At 49.5% G+C, this 17381-nt stretch overlaps 1 protein-coding gene across 3 annotated transcripts in view; it reads right to left on the reverse strand.

Annotated features, from left to right (window-relative positions):
* LOC121873156 (protein still life, isoforms C/SIF type 2-like) overlaps positions 1 to 17381 on the reverse strand; it is a 389616-nt gene that overhangs the window by 344158 nt on the left and 28077 nt on the right. The window lies entirely within an intron of this gene.

Raw genomic sequence — 17381 nt, forward strand, 5'->3', positions numbered from 1 at the left:
TTCAGATGTATGAACTTGAGTCTGTTACTTCAAACCTTTAGATTCATTCGTATCGGTTTCATGTTCTGGTTGGTACTGAGACAGTTTCAAACATCTGAAGCAGGCAGTGCAGCAATAGCTGGCTGAGAGAGTTAACGAACTTTTGGGTGAAACTGTACCTGTTCACAGCTGGGTGATATTTAGGTGCCCCTTGGGGTGAGCTACAGACCCTGAGGTTGCCGCACCTCTAAATTTCAAACTAATATATTACAACTTATTAATTCCTTTCTTACGAATCATTAAACTCTTCCTTACGAGCCATCGAACTCTTCCTTACAAACCTCCAATAAACCCGTCTCACGAACTATCAAAAACCCCTCTAACGAACCATCGAACCTTTGCTTTACCCCAAACAAACACCAGAAGGGATGAACGAACCCTAGACAACAGTGCCCCAAACCCCGCACCGCCCTCCATCATCTGAACCAACGAACTAACCAACATCCTTTCTGGCCAACTATCACCACTAACTCAGTCAAGCATCGTCTTTTCATTACACGCCTTCACATAAAAGAGAAAAAAAAAAAAAATAAGAGATAAAGTCCTGCTCAGGTATTTTACTTAATTAATAACTTCCTCAAACCATCGGGTTTACACTAAGGACCACGATTCTTAAAGACAGAATACACACACACACACACATACACACACACACACACACACACACACACACACACACACACACACACACACACACACACACACACACACACACACACACACACTTCTTACTTGGTTGACTTACAAGCTGTTGAGACGCAAAAAAAAAAACATCAAAATGGCATCAAAATGCATAATAGACTAGATATTAACTTGTTTTTGGACACATGAATGAAAGAATCTCCTTTTGTCGTTCTAACATCATTCTTCACCTCCGGCTAGAGAACGCCCGTCAGTTGAATGGTGATTGGTTGGCTCGCGTGATGTTTCTCAAGTCCAAAACCTTAAAAGAACGAATATTGTTACTGTGCCTGACAGACTGCGGGTAAACTAACGCTTGTGTTTGCTCTCTAAGGTTAAAAACACGCATGTTGTTTACTCGTTGACAAAAGCTAAAGGAGAGTTTTTATTCCTTGGCCACAGCTAAAAAGAAAGCCCTTGATTACTTTCTCTGACAACAGCTAAAATAACGCCCTTGTTTACTCACCCCAATAACAGCTAAAACAAAGCCCTTGCTTACTCTCCCCGACAACAGCTAAGAGAACGCCCTTGCTTACTCTCCCCGACAACAGCTAAAAGAACGCCGGCGCTCACAGTGCTTGCCTAATGGTGAAGAAAGACTCCCTGAGCTAATTATCACAGCGGGAATTAAAAGCCGAAACTCTTTCTTCTGACTCTGTTGTCCTCGACTCTAGCTGAGGGGGGCGGTGGAGGGAAGATGGGTGGAAATGAGGGAAAATGGAGGGAAAGGGAGAGAAAATGAAGGGTAAAAGAGGAAAGGTGGCGGGATAAAGAGGTGAAGAGAAAAGGAAGGACGGTGGTGGGAAAAGGAGGGAAAAGAGGGAACTGGGAGAGAGATAGAGGGAAAGAGAGGGAAATTGAAGAACACAAGAGGAATGAAGGAGAAGGACGAGAGGTGGAGGGAACGTAAAGGGAAATAGATGGTAAGGAAGATGGAGGGGTGGCCGAGGGAAGGGAAGGTGGGGGGTAGTAGAGGGAAGGAAGGTGGAAGGACAGCGGAGGGAAGGGAAGGTAAAGGGACAGCGGAGGGAAGGAAGGTGGAGGGCAGTGGAGGAAGGGAAGGTAAGGGGCAGCGGAGGAAAGGAGGTGGAGGTAGCGGTGGGAAGGGAAGGTAAGGGACAGCGGAGGGAAGGAAGGTGGAGGGGCAGTGGAGTGAAGGGAAGATAAAGGGACAGCGGAGGGAAGGGAAGGTGGAGGGGTAGCGGTGGGAAGGGAAGGTAAAGGGATGACGGAGGGAAGGAAGGTGGAGGGCAGTGAATTGAAGGAGGGTAAGGGCAGCGGAGGGAAGGAAGGTGGAGGGGTAGCGGTGGGAAGGGAAGGTAAAGGGACAGCGGAGGGGAAGGAAGGTGGAGGGCAGTGGAGTGAAGGGGGAAGGTAAAGGGGCAGCAGGGGAAGGAAGGTGGAGGGGGCAGTGGAGGGAAGGGAAGGTAAAGGGACAGCGGAGGGAAGGAGGTGGAGGGGCAGTGGAGTGAAGGGAAGGTAAAGGGGGCAGCGGAGGGAAGGAAGGTGGAGGGGCAGCGGAGGGGAGAGAGTAAAGGGACAGCGGAGGGAAGGAAGGTGGAGAGGGCAGCGGAGGGGAAGGGGAAGGTAAAAGGGGAGCAGGAGGGAAGGGGCGGTGGAGGGGCAGCGGAGGGAATGAAGGTGGAGGGACAGTAGAGGGAATGAAGGTGGAAGGGCAGTAGAGGGAATGAAGGTGGAGGGAAGGGGAGGTGGAGGGGCGGCGGAGGTCACCTGGCCCCTCAGGAACAATCGATCCTTCTCATTATCCAATAATAAAAGTTTCATTAGAAGTAACGTCAAGAACGGCACCAGGAGGAGTGTCATGGGTTGCATTAGGCTTACCCACGCAACCAACGCCAAAGTTTGTTTTACTAGAGATAAGGTACCCGGCGAGGCATAACTGGGACATATATTTTCCATTAGTGGTATGTTAGCCAGCCTTTAGAGGGGGGGCAGTGAGACAGTGTTGTACTGTTCATCGCCTCACACCAAAAAAAACCTCATTTTAAGTAGTATCCCCTTGGCCATGGGTTAGCCAAGACGCCCACCTTCTCCCTCCTGAAGGGAGCGGGACACCACACAGAGTCCCCCCCACCGCCACTCCGTCCTGTGGACCGTCGTCGACACGAGACTAAGCGTGTTAACCTAGGTTGTTATCCCCGTGGAAATATCACGTGTGGAAGCCTGGTTGCGACAAAAGCAATCCAGGCTGGTCTATTGCACCTAAATGGTTAATTCAAGTCACACTTACCAGTTCTCGTTGCCGCGACAACCGGCTACAGTGACTGTCAGTGACACGAGACTATGTGTGGTAACCCAAGAGAACTTTCTTTTTTGTTATTGCCCGTGAATGAGGTTCTTGTGCAGAAGTCTGGTTGCAACAAAAGCAATCCAGGCTGACAGTAAATGTATTACTTGAAGAATTATGGCTCTGTTAAGTCATACCCATAGTAGAGTAACCACATGTGTCCCCAAGTTGAAAATTCCCTCTTTTAGAAGATTAATTTTATTACAGCGTGAACGTGAGTGATCATATATCCATGCAAATTGTAAATCATTGTATGGAAGCTTGACAAATAAATGTAAGTGCAATTATCTGCCCGTATCTGTGATCCTATCTTATTATTACTAAAGGTAATGGCTGATTGGTTATGACAAAGTATAACCAAAAACTGAGATGGATGTTGGAAATTAATGGAATTCATTAAATCATCATTTATCAAGTATAAATCATGGAATGTCGAGTGGTGGAGTGAACTTCTACGTACATACACCATAATCTCCTGTAGGTACCAGTGTGAAGGAATCGAACTCTACGGTAAGAAATATAAGAAACACAACATATTATAATCATTATATAATATAATCCACTTGCACCACCACGGAAACCAAAACCATGACAAGGAGGAAGACAAGGAGGAGGAGGAGGAGGAGGAAGAAAGTAGGAAGAGGAGGAAAAGTTGAAGGAGTGGGAGGAGGAAGACAAATAGGAAGAAGAATGGCAGGAGGAGGAAGACAAGGAGGAAGAATGGGAGGAGGAAGACAAGTAGGATAAGGTAGAGGAGGAACAGTGGGAAGAGGAGGAGGAGGAGGAGGAGGAGAAGGAGGAGGAGGAGAGAGGCAGACTGGTGATTCACGATAACTACTATAATTATCCCAGATGTACGACCCACCCAGGAAGAAGAAGACGAAGAGGAAGAAGAAGAAGAAGAAGAAGAAGAAGAAGAAGAAATGAAGAGAAAAGACACTAGAGGAGAAGATTTGAAATGGGAGAGGAGGAAGAGGAAGAATTGGTCAGGTGAAGAGGATGTGATGAGGTGAGGAGAAGAGAATGAAGTGACAAGATGGAAGTTAATGAAGGAGGAGTCGTTAGAGGAAGGAAGGAAGGAAGGTTGAAGAGGAAGAACAAGGGTGTCTGTCTCTCTATCAAACAGTTATTCCATGTTTCTGTCTCTCTCTCTTTCTCTCCGTATTTCCTTCCTTCCTTCCTTCCTTCCTTCCTTCCTTCACTTCCCTCCCTCACTTCTTCCCTCATTTCTACCCGCCCCTCCTTCCTTCCTTCATTTCTTCCACAATTCCTTTCCACCCTCCCTTCCTTCATTTCTACCGCCCTCCTTCCTTCTCCCACGAATCTCAAACACAATAATTGTTTGCTGTTGATGCTAATGGTTACACAAAGTATTCTTCTACCTCCTCACTCTCCCTCACTTCCCTCCACACAAAACATTCACTTCTCTCTCTCTCTCTCCTCCACACAAAACATTCACTTCTCTCTCTCTCTCCTCCACACAAAACATTCACTTCTCTCTCTCTCTCCACACAAAACATTCACTTCTCTCTCTCTCTCTCTCTCTCTCCACACAAAACATTCACTTCTCCTCCACACAAAACATTCACTTCTCCTTGTGGTCTTTGTTCACTTTGTTGATAACGCTTCTCGCACCTCTTCTGTTGTTACCGTTGAGGTCTGTTGATAACTACTATGGTCTGTTGTGGGTCCAGGGTCCTGTTGAGCGGCCGGACGCAAAACATAACAAATAAAAGTTCCTCTTTCCTCAGTCCGTCTGTTTTCCTCCTCCCAACAGATCTCTTCTGTTGACCTTGTTAGTAACTTCTGTTGTTTATGTCTCCCTCTCACTCTGTCAACACCTACCACTACCCCCGTCAACACCTACCACTACCCCCGTCAACACCTACCACTACCCCCGTCAACACACCTACCACTACCCCTCAACACCTACCACTACTAACCTGTCCACTACCCCCGTCAACACCTACCTACCCCTGTCAACACCTACCACTACCCCTGTCAGCACCTACCACTACCCCCGTCAGCACCTACCACTACCCCGTCAGCACCTACCTACCCCTGTCAAAACCTACCATTACCCTGTCCAGCACCTACCACTACCCCGTCAGCACCTACCACTACCCCCGTCAACACCTACCACTACCCTGTCCCTCCTGTCAGCACCTACCACTACCCCCGTCAACAACACCTACCACCGTTACCCCAAACACCTACCACTACCCTGTCAACACCTACCACTACCCCGTCAACAACACCTACCACTACCCCCGTCAACACCTACCACTACCCCCGTCAACACTTACCACTACCCCTGTCAGCACCTACCACTACCCTGTCCTTTCCTACCACTACCCCCGTCAACACCTACCACTACCCCGTCAACACCTACCACTACCCCTGTCAACAAACCTACCATTACCCCTGTCAACACCTACCACTACCCCGTCAACACCTACCACCCCTGTCAACACCACCACTACCCCGTCAGCACCTACCACTACCCCGTCAACACCTACCACTACCCCTGTCAACACCTACCACTACCCCGTCAACACCTACCACTACCCCGTCAGCACCTACCACTACCCGTCAACACCTACCACTACTACCCTGTCAACACCTACCACTGCCCGTCAACACCTGCCACCACGTCAACACCTACCACCCGTCAACACCTACCACTACCCTGTCAACCAACACCTACCACTACCCCCGTCAACACCTACCACTACCCGTCAACACCTACCACTACCCCTGTCACAACACCTACCACTACACCCTGTACACCACCACTACCCGTCAACAACACCTACCACTGCCGTCAACAACACCTACCACTACCCCCGTCAGCACCTGCCACTACCCTGTCAGCACCTACCACTACCCCTGTCAACACCACCACTACCCCCGTCAACAGCACCTACCACTACCCTGTCAACACCTACCACTACCCGTCACAACACCTACCACTACCCCGTCAGCACCTACCACTACCCTGTCAGCACCTGCCACTACCCCTGTCAGCTTTTCACCACTGCCTGTCAGCACCTACCACTACCCCTGTCAACACACCTACCACTACCCCCGTCAACACCTACCACTACCGTCAACACCTACCACTACCCCCGTCAGCACCTACCACTACCCCGTCAACACCTACCACTACCCCGTCAACACCTACCACTACCCTGTCAGCACCTACCACTACCCTGTCAACAACACCTACCACTACCCTGTCCAACAACACCTACCACTACCCGTCAACACCTACCACTACCTGTCCACCTCACTCCCAACACCTACCATACCCCCGTCACACCTACCACTACCCCGTCAACACCACCCACTACCCCTCCTCCCTTCCACCTCCTGCCCGTCAACACACCTACCACTACCCCTGTCAACACCACCACCACCCCCGTCAACACCTACCACTACCCCGTCAACACCTACCACTACCCCCGTCAACCTCCTACCACTACCCCCGTCAACACCTACCACTGCCCGTCAACACCCTACCACTACCCTGTCAAGCACCTACCACTACCCCGTCAACACCTACCACTACCCCGTCAGCACCTACCACTACCCCTCAGCACCTACCACTGCCCGTCAACACACCTACCACTACCCCTGTCAACACACCTACCTACCCCGTCAACACCTACCACTACCCCGTTCAGCACCTACCACTACCGTCAACACCTACCACTACCCCTGTCAACACCTACCACCTGTCAACACCTACCACTACCCTGTCAACACCTACCACTACCTGTCAACACCCCTTACTCACTCCCTCAGCACCTACCACTCCCCTCACCTACCACTCCCGTCAACACCTACCACTACCCCCGTCAGCACCTACCACTACCCCCGTCAACACCTACCACCACCCCCTCGCTTCCTACCACCTTTCAACACACCTACCCCTCCGTCAACACCTACCCCCGTCAGCACCTACTACCCCCGTCAACACCTACCACTACTCCCTTCACCACTACCCCCGTCAACACCTACCACTGCCCCGTCAACACCTACCACTACCCCCGTCAGCACCTACCACTACCCCGTCCTCTACCACTACCCCCGTCAACACCTACCACTACCCCGTCAGCACTACCACTACCCCGTCAGCACCTACCCTACCCCGTCGCCCTACCACTACCCCGTCCACTACCCCGTCAACACCTACCTACCCCGTCACACCCTACCCTACCCGTCAGCACCACCCGTCGCACCTCCACCTCTACTACCCCCGTCAACACCTACCACTACCCCTGTCAACAACACCTACCAATACTTCCTCCTTCCTCCCACCTCCCCTGTCAAATCTACCACTGGCGTCCCTGTCACTCTGCCAGGGGACCACACAGGTGATGCCAACTTTCATTTTACCTGATGGCACTTTCGTCTGTCTGGCCGTCTGATTGTTGTTCTCTCTCTTTCTCTCTCTTATTCTCTAATTTATATCTTTGTCTTTGTCTTTCAACTAGCTTCTTTGTCTTCTCACTTGTCCTTTCTTTCTCTCATTTTATCCATACTTCTCTTTATCTTTATCTTCCATTTATCTTTTATCTCATTGTTTCATTTGCTCTTTTTCTGGTCTCTTTCATTTTCTTTACCCTCACTATCTCTCACGGTCTCCTCTCTCTTTGTCTGTCTCTCTCTTCATCAATCGTTTCTCTCATTCTATTCTCCTCTGTTCTTCGCCTCATTATTCTCTCCATCTCCTTTACTTTATCCGCTTGGTTTTCTCTGTCTCTTGTTCTATAATCATGTGTTTATCGTCTAATCTTCCACCTCCCTCCTTTATTGTCTTGCCCTACGTTTTTTCTTTAATTTCCTATGTGTTCTCTGTCTCTCTCTCCTCAAACTGCCAGCCTGATTGACGTCTCTCTATCTCTCTCTTACACATATTGTCTCTGTCTCTCAAACTATCTCTCTCTCTTCTATGGTCTTTTGTTTATCTTGTTTTATAATCTCCCATTTTCTTCGTTGTTAAGCCTCCATCTTTTCGACATTGACTCTGTCTCTCTCTTTCTCTTTGTTCTTTTGCTTTCTTTGTTTATTCGCCCGTGTTCTCTTTCCTTCATTTCTTTCAATGTTGTATCTTTCCCCTTCAAGTTTTTCCTTCGTCTATCTCCTTCCTCCCATTCCTCCTTCTCTCTCTCTCTCTCTCTCTCTCTCTCTCTCTCTCTCTCTCTCTCTCTCTCTCTCTCTCTCTCACCTTCATGCTTTACCGAACACCCTCACTTATTTTCTCCCTCCCTCCCTACAGGTCGTCTTCCACGCCTACAGGTCGTCCTCCACGCCTATAAGTCGTCCGTCACCCCTACAGGTCGTCCCCAAATTCTACAAGTCATCCATCACCCCTACAGGTAGTCCTCTACGCTTACAAGTCGTCCGTCACCCTTAAAGGTCGTCCTCCACACCTACAGGTCGTACGCCACACATACAGGTCGTACCCTACGCCTACATATCGCCCTCCACACCTATAGGTCGTACGCCACACCAACAGGTCGTACTCTACACATAAAGGTCATACTTAACGCCTATAAGTCGTCCTCCATACCCCCAGGACATCCTTCACTTCTACAGGTTGTACTCCACGTCTATAGGTCGTACTCCACGTCTACAGGTCGTACTCAGCTTGGTAGTTCTCATACAGGTCGTACTCATGGCCGGATTCGGAGTGGGCAAAGTGAACCTGCTGGGAGCCTCCACATATTCATTTGGATTATTTTATTTTCATTCTTTAAAATTCATGTTTATTTTTGACATATGCGGTAGTAGCTATATCAGGGTTGGTCGACTTGAAACCACATTCAATGACTCAGTTATGTCTCACTTTGTGTGTGTGTGTGTGTGTGTGTTGTTCACTATCAATAAATATCAGTTAATTAAAATTTCTCAATGTTCTAATTTCCTCAATATAACTGCATATGGCTAAAATTCTCCAAGTGTTCAAATTTCAAAATTTTCCCGGGGGCTTGGCGCCCCAGGACTCCCAGATGTTTAGGCTCGCTTCACTCGCCACCCCACCCTCTTGGGTAGTTATAATGAGGGGGGCCTCCACAAAGAGGCTGCCCATGGGCCTCCACAGGTCTAAATCCGGCACTGGTCGTACTCCACGCCTATAGGTCGTCGCTGGACTTGGCAGGTTCGGGCTTGACGACTCCAGGACTTTTACGCCTAACCATTGTTCTGTCCTCAGTCGGAACAATTTCCTTAAATGTGTCCACGTTCAACGTTGGTAACACTGGGAGACCTTTCATGCGGCGTTGGTAATAAAGGATGCTTCGTTTGTAGCGTTGGCAACAGTGGGAGGCTTCTCGTACAACGCTGGTAATGGTGAAGGCTTCATCTATGGCTTTGGTAATACTGGGAGGCCTCTCGTGCGGCGCTGGTAATGGTGGAAGCTTCATTTGTGGCGCAGGTAACACTGGGGAGCTCCACTTGAGTGCTGGTAAAACTGGAGGCATCTCTTTCGACTCTGGCAACACTGGGAGTGCAAAATAACCAAATTCTCAGACCTTATCCATTAAAATTGCCAAATTCTTGTATAAGAGCCACAATAATAGCCGAAAAGTCTTACCTTATTCGTAATAATAGCGAGACGTTCATATACGGAGTAATAGCCAAATCATCGTCCGTTTACAGCCAAAATATCAGCCTTTATCATTAAATTAGCCAAAATTCTTGACCTAATTCCTCCTAAGAGTCAAATTTTTTATCATGTCCGTAATAATGGCCATATTCTCTCATCTCAATCGTAATAATAACCAATTCTCAAACTTTATAAATTTTCATAGTCAAATTCCTATCGATCCCAAAAGCAAAATTCTCTTATCCCATTCTAAAAAAAAACAAATTCTCTAGTATGCTCAAAAAGCCAAACTCTCGCCCCTTTATTCATCCTAAAAGCCAAATTCTTGCATATATTATCTGTGTATCAATAGCGGCCACACTCGTCCATCACAGAAGGTGAATGGACCAGCCTCTGAAGCTCTAGTATTTATATCCTCCTCGCTGTTCCTGTTCACTTTGTTGGACTATGTATTCTAAACTCAATGTAGTCTAATGTGAAGTTAGTCTATAGCTATGTAGCCAAGTATAACGAAAAAGTAGCTTAATATGTAATGTAGAAAAAAGTAGCTTAACATGTATCTAATGTCATAAAAGTAGCTTAACATGTATCTTATGTAGCAAAAAGTAGCTTAACATGTACCTAGTGTGTGAAAAAGGTAACATGTTTTATTGTATCTATTGTAGTGAAAATTGGGTTATCATGTACCTAGAGTAGCGAAAAGTAGCTTAACATGGTGTACTGCAGTCTTAATAGCTTTGGGTGTTCTGTACCTATAGTGTAACGAAAAGTAGCGTAATGTGGACCTAATCTAGTGAAACGTTAACCAAACAAAACTAATCTTAACTGGCTATGACTTTAAACCATAACAAAACTAACTTGCATTTTACCTATCTAACCTGACTAAGCCTTTACCTAATATAATCTTAGTTTTACCTACCGTAACTTACCCATTCTTGCCTAACTTACCTAAACTTACCAAACCCAACAAGACCTTACTTGACTCTTGTGCTGACGACAGTTTGCTCAGTGAGTGAAGTCTTTGGATTTGTCCACTCCACGTACGGTACAGTGTTCAGACAGGTCTAATTTCCTCAGGCCTATAAAGGAAGGTGTCTGGGTATGTTTGAGCGAAAAGAAAAAAAACCCGCAAACCTAACATTCATGCAACAGTACAAAATTTCCCCATTTTTGGAGCGTTTTTTTCACCTAAGAAGATTTCCCCGTGCGGTACTCAACATAATGAACTGCGAATTATACGATAAACAAATAAGTGGAGATGTTGAAACGCGGAAAACAAAATATAAAATATATTTTTAATACAACGGCATATATTTTCCATATTTTGACTGACATAAGAAACGAAGAAGAAGAATTTCTGGACTGTCACCTCAACAGCGATGACGTAGTAAGGCGGGACTAACACGATATAGTACAGTTGCCAGTATTGATTTAATATTCATTTTTTATATTAATAGCATATATTAAGGTCAGTAGATATAAAATATCAAACCTTTATATAATATTAATTTACATGTCTTAGAGAACCAGTTATATATCCTAAAAAAAAAAAAAATTCTCATACCCAAACACCCAGGTCGGCAATACTGTTGACCGATCTCGTTTTTGAAGTCGAAGGGCCGTGACGTCACGACCCGCAAGGCGGATACTTCACGAACACAACAAACATTTGTCAGGCAAGACCTTTCATCTTACGAATATTTCCGCGGCGTGTGAATCCATAATGCGATTTAATGATATAAGCTCCTTCTAAACGGCAATTCACGGACTTCAAACATAAAATCTATTTCGGGCCTTTTTTGGCCTTAAGAATGCGAATAAATTTCACTTTCTTTCCTTGTGGAGTTAAAGTGAATATTTTAGTTCGACTTTGGGAAAAAAAATATATTTCGAGTTTATTTAATGTTTTTGTAGGATACTAATATATTACTTATTTTTTTACTTTGCGACTTGAAAGCACAAATGTTTAGTATTTTTACCCTTTCGACTAAAGAACATATGTCTGCTTAAAACCAAGACGTTGATCCAAAACTGGGGGAGGGTGGCGAGAGGCAGGAGAAAGGAGGAGGAGGTGGAGGGGTGGCGAGGAGGCAGGAGTAGGAAGGAGGAGGAGGAGGTGGAAGGTGGCAGGGGGCGAGAGGAGGAAAAGAAGGTGGAGGGAGGAGGAGAAAGGCAGGAACTGGGGAGAGGAGGTGAGAGTCGAAGAGGAAGAAAGAAGAAAGGACAAAAGTAAATGAATGACGCTGAAACAAAAGAATTCAAAAATAAGCACACACACAAAATATCTGGACCCATATCCTTAACAGTGCAGTAGATAGACCCTATAGACCTACACACCCAATCTCTCTTTCTCTATACAGAACACTTCAGTATCTCATTCCCTCGTCTCTCCTACCGCCTCAAACATCTTCCCAAGACCTGCTCTCAAACTTATTAACTACTTGGGTCCGTAATTCTATATTCTTCGAGAATAGTCAACAGCAAGACAAGTCACCTCACCTCCTTTAAGGACATAATGGCACATCATGGTACATACTAGACATAATGGGACACGTGAGACGATATCCAAGACATAGTGTGACTTGGTGAAACGTGTTCTGATATATTCGAAATGCTAGGTGGGTGAGTGGGTGGTGGGTCAGTGGGTGGTGGGTGAGTGGGTGGTGGGTGGTGGTGGTGGTGGGTCAGTGGGTGGTGGGTCAGTGGGTGGTGGGCGAGTGGGCGGGGATCGTGTAAGCTCCGCAGGTTTGTAATGATCTGTGTAGGTGTAATGGGTGTGTTGTGGGTGTTTGGTGGGTGTGGATGAGTTTGGGTGTGAGTGGAGGAGCTGGGTGGGCGTGGTGGATATGGAAAGGGAGTATGTAAGCGTGGTAGGACTGGGCATGTGGGCGTGGTAGGACTGGGCATGTGGGCGTGGTAGAACTGGGCATGTGGGCGTGGTAGAACTGGGCATGTGGGCGGCGTGGGACTGAGCATGTGCAGTGAAACTGGGCATGTGGCGTGGTAGGAATGGGCATGTGGGCGTGGTAGGACAGGGGCATGTGGACGTGGTTGAACTGGGCGTGGTAGGAATGGGCATGTGGGCGTGGTGGGCGGGTGTGTTGGCGTGGTAGGACTGGGCATGTAGGCGTGGTAGGCTGGGTATGTGGGCGTGGGCATGTGGGCGTGGTAGAACTGGACATGTGAGCGTGATAGAACTGGGCATATGGATGTGGTAAGGCAGGCATGTGGGCGTTGTAGGGGCTGAGCATGTGGGCGTGGTAGGAGTGGGTGTCTGGGCGTGTGGACGTGGTAGGAGTGGGTGTAGGGGCGTGGTAGGACTGGGTGTGTGGGCAGGGTGGGAACTGGGCATGTGGGCGTGGTGGGACTGGGCGTGTGGGGAGTGGTAGGGTGGGTGTGTGAACGTGGTAGGAGTGGGCGTGTGGGCGTGGTAGGGTGGGCGTGTGGGCGTGGTAGGGTGGGCGTGGCTGGAAGATGGGGGTTACCTTATCCTAAATGGTTTGCATTAATTGCGAGGACTTCCCTCACGCCTCCTTCCTCCCCTCTCCCCGTCTTCCTCCCCTCCCCGTCTTCCTCCTCTCCTGCCTTCCCTCCCTCTCCCTTCCTCCCCTCTCTTGCCCCTTCCCCCTCTCCGCCACCCCTCTCCCTTCCCTTCCTCCCCTCTCCCGTCTTCTTCCCCTCTCCCCTTCCTCCCTCTCCCCGCCTCCCCTCTCCCCGCCTTCCTCCCCTCCTCCCCGCCTTCCTCCCCTCCCCGCCTTCTTCCCCCTCCCCGTCTTCTTCCCCTCTCCCCCTCCACCTTCTTCCCCTCCCCGTCTTCTTCCCTCCCCACCCTCCCCTCTCCCATCTTCTTCCCCTCCCTTCCTCCCTCTCTCGTCTTCTTCCCTCTCTTGTCTTCCCCCTCTCCCCATCTTCTTCCCTCTCCCCTTCTTCCCCTCCCCGCCTTCCTCCCTCTCCCCTTTCCTCCCCTCTCCCCACCTTCTTCCCCCTCTTCCTCCCCTCCCGTCTTCCTTCCCTCTTCCCTCCTTCATTACCATATCCTCTCCCTTATTATCACCTATTCCTGTTCCCTCTTTCGACATTATTATGTTAAATTATGTAATTTCTTTCGTAATTACTATTATTTCTTCTTTCTTCCCACCTACTGCTCTTATTCCTTACTTCTCCTCCTCCATCTATTTACTCATTATCAAACTCTCGCCTCCTCCTCCGCCGCGCCTCTCCTCTTCCTTCCTCTCCTCACCTCTTCCTTCTCCTCTCTGTCCTGCATGTCAGTGAACAGTGACATCCCCCATGACTCTGACCTATATATACTGTTAATGAATATGATGAATTTCTTTGTGTATGAACCTCTGTCCTGTGTGGCGTGAACAGTGACATCACCCAAGCTCACCTATATATACTGTTAATAAATATGATGAATTTCTTTGTGTATGAACCTCTGTCCTGCGTGGCAGTGGTAATACCACCCTCAGTGTCAAGACCTGGCTAATTACTCAGAATAGGCAAACTGTACTCCAAGCTTTGTAATAAGATTTGTTAAACTAAAAAAAATCCTTACCACCTCTCTCTCTTCCTCTCTCCTCGCCTCTTTCCTTTCTCCTCTTCACCACCCCTCTCCTTTTTACTTCTTCTTCTTACACCTCCTCTTCCCTCCCTCTTACTTCCTCTTCTTACACCCTCTCTCTTCCCTCCTCTTCACCCTCTCTCCCCTCCTCTCCTCCTCCCCTGCTTCCTCCTCTTCACCACCCTCTCCCTCTTCCTCCTCTTCCACCCTCTCATCTTCCTCCTCTTCACCCCCCTCTCCTATTCCTGCTCTTACCACCCTCTCCTCTTCCTCCTCTTCCCCACCCCATCTCCTCTTCACCTCTCTCCCCCCCTCTTACCCCACCCTTTCTCTTACCCCCTCTCCTCTTCTCCTCTTACTACCTCTCTCTTCACCACCCCCTCCTTCCTCCTCTTCACCACCCTCTCCTCTTCTCCTCTTCACTACCTCTCCTCTTCACCACCCTCTGCTCTTCCTCCTCTTACCACCTCTCCCTCTTCCCCTCCTCTTCACCCCCATCTCCTCTTCCCACCCTCCTCCCCCCTCTTACCCACCCTTTCTCTTCCTCCTCTTCTCCTACCCCTCTCTCTTCCCACCCCTCTGCTCTTCCTCCTCTTCACCCACCCTCCTCTTCTCCTCTTCACTACCTCTCTCTTACCCCCTCCTCTTCTCCTCTTCCCACCTCTCCTCTTCTCTCTTACTCCCTCTCCTCTTACCCACCCTCTGTCTTCCTCCTCTTACCCACCTCTCCTCTTCTCCTCTTCCCTCCCTCTCTTCCACCCTCTCCTCTTCCCCTCTGCTCTTCCTCCTCTTCCACCTCTCCTCTTCTACCTCACCCACCTCTCCTCTTACCTCCTCTTCTCCTCTTACTACCCTCTCCTCTTCCCACCCTCTTACCCTCCCTCTTCTCCTCTTCCCACCTCTGCTCTTCCTCCTCTTCCCCTCTCTCTTCTCCTCTTCCCTCTCTCTCTTCACCCTCTCCTCTTACCCTCTCCTCTTCTCCTCTTCTACCTCCTCCTCTTCCCCTCTCCTCTTCTCCTCTTACCACCTCTCTCTCTTCTCCTCTTCCTCTCCCTCTTCACCCTCTGCTCTTCCTCCTCTTCACCACCCTCTCCTCTTCTCCTCTTCACTACCTCCTCTTCACCCTCTCTTCCTCCTCTTCACCCACCCTCTCCTCTTCCCCTCTTCACCCTTTCCTCTTCCACCTCTCTCTTCTCTCTTCCCTTTCCTCTCTCTTACCCACCTCTCCTCTCCTCCTCTTCCTCCCCTCTCCTCTTCCACCACCTCCCTCTTCTCCTCTTCCCTCCCTCTCCTCTTCCACCCACCCTCTGCTCTTCCTCCCTCTTCACCCACCCTCCTCTTCTCCTCTCCCTGCCTCTCCTCTTCCCCACCCTTTTCCTCTTACCCCTCTCCCTCTTCCCCTCTTCACCACCCTTTCTCTTCCCCTCTCTCTTCCCTCCTCTTTACCCTCCTCCTCTTCTCCTCTTCCCTCTCCTCCACCCTTTCCTCTTCCCCACCTCTCCTCTTCCCCTCTTCCACCCTCTCTCTTCCCCCTCCTCTTCCCCTCCTCTTTCCTCTCCTCTTCTCCTCTTCCTACCTCTCCTCTTACCCACCCTCTCTCTTCTCCTCTTCCCTCTCTCTTCCCCTCTTCACCACCCTTCCTCTTCCCCCCTCCTCTTCTCCTCTTCACCACCTCTCCTCTCCCACCACCTCTCCTCTTCCTCCTCTTCACCACCCCTCTCCTCTTCTCCTCTTCCTACCTCTCTCTTCCCCCCTCTGCTCTTCCTCCCTCACCCCACCACCCTCTCCCTTCCCCCTCTTCCCACCACCTTCCTCTTCCCACCTCTGCTCTTCCTCTCTTACCCACCCTACTCCCCTCTTCCTCTTACCTCTGTCTTCCCTCCTACACCACCCTCTCCTCTTCCTCCTCTTACCTCTCTCTTCTCCACCCACCCTCTCCTCTTCTCCTCTTCCTGCCCTCTCCTCTTCCCTCCCCTCTTCTCTTACCCCTCTCCTCTTCTCTCCTTACCCCTCTTCCTCCTCTTCACCACCCTCTGCTCTTCCCTCTCTTCTCCTTACCCACTCTTCACCTCTCCTCTTCCTCCTCTTCACCCACCTCTCCTCTTCCTCCCTCCTTCCCTGCCCCTCTCCTCTTCCTCCCTCTTCACCCCCTCCTCTTCCTCCTCTTACCCTCTCCTCTCTTTCCTCTTCACCACCTCTCCTCTTCCTCCTCTTCTACCCCTCTCCTCTTACCCCACCTCTCTCTTCCTCCTCTTCACCACCCTCTCCTCTTCCTCCTCTTCCCCACCCTCTGCTCTTCTCCTCTTTACCCTCTTCCTCCTCTTACCCACCCCATCTCCTCTGCTCTTATCCTCTACCCCTCTGCTCTTACCCCCCTCTCCTCTTCACCCCACCTCTGCTCTCTTACCCACCCCATCTCCTCTTCCACCTCTTCACCCACCTCTCTTCCACCACCCTCTCTCTACCCTCTCCTCTTCACCCACCTCTGTCTTCCTCTTACCACCCTCTGCTCTTCCCCACCCCTCTCTTCTTCACCACCCTCTGCTCTTACCCCCATCTCTCTTCACCACCTCTGCTCTTCCACTCTTCACCTCTCTCTTCTCCTCTTCTTACCTCTTCTTACCCACCATCTCCTCTTCTTACCCATCTCCTCTTCCACCCCTCTGCTCTACTACCCTCTGCTCTTCCTCCACCTATATTATCCTCTTACCCCTTCTTCCTCCTCTTCCACACTCTCTGCTCTTTCACCCCTCTTCAACACTCTCTTACCTTTCTCCTCTTACCCTCTCCTCTTACACCCTCTCTCTTCCATCACCTTTGCTCTTCTCCTCTTCACCCTTCCTCTTCCCACCTCTCCTCTTCCTCCTCCTTACCACCCTCTCTCTTCCCCTCTTCACCACCTCTGCTCTTCCTCTTCACCACCCCATCTCTTACCCACCCTCTGCTCCCCTCTCTTACCCACCCCATCTCTCCTCTTCACCCTCTGCTCTTCCCCCTCTTCACTACCCTCTCTCTTCTCTCACATTGCCTTTGCAAATAACTTCTTCTTCTCTTATAGCGCCTCCTTAACTTGCTGTCTTCATAATTGTTAATATGCTTATGCTACTCCCAACACCGCCTGTGTCTAAAGGCCTCGTTAACAGTGTCTTATTGCCTAGTGGTTCCTCCTCCCTCCT

The sequence above is a fragment of the Homarus americanus genome, unplaced genomic scaffold (genome assembly GCF_018991925.1).
Source record: "Homarus americanus isolate GMGI-L3 unplaced genomic scaffold, GMGI_Hamer_2.0 scaffold32929, whole genome shotgun sequence".
Lineage (NCBI taxonomy): Eukaryota > Metazoa > Arthropoda > Malacostraca > Decapoda > Nephropidae > Homarus > Homarus americanus.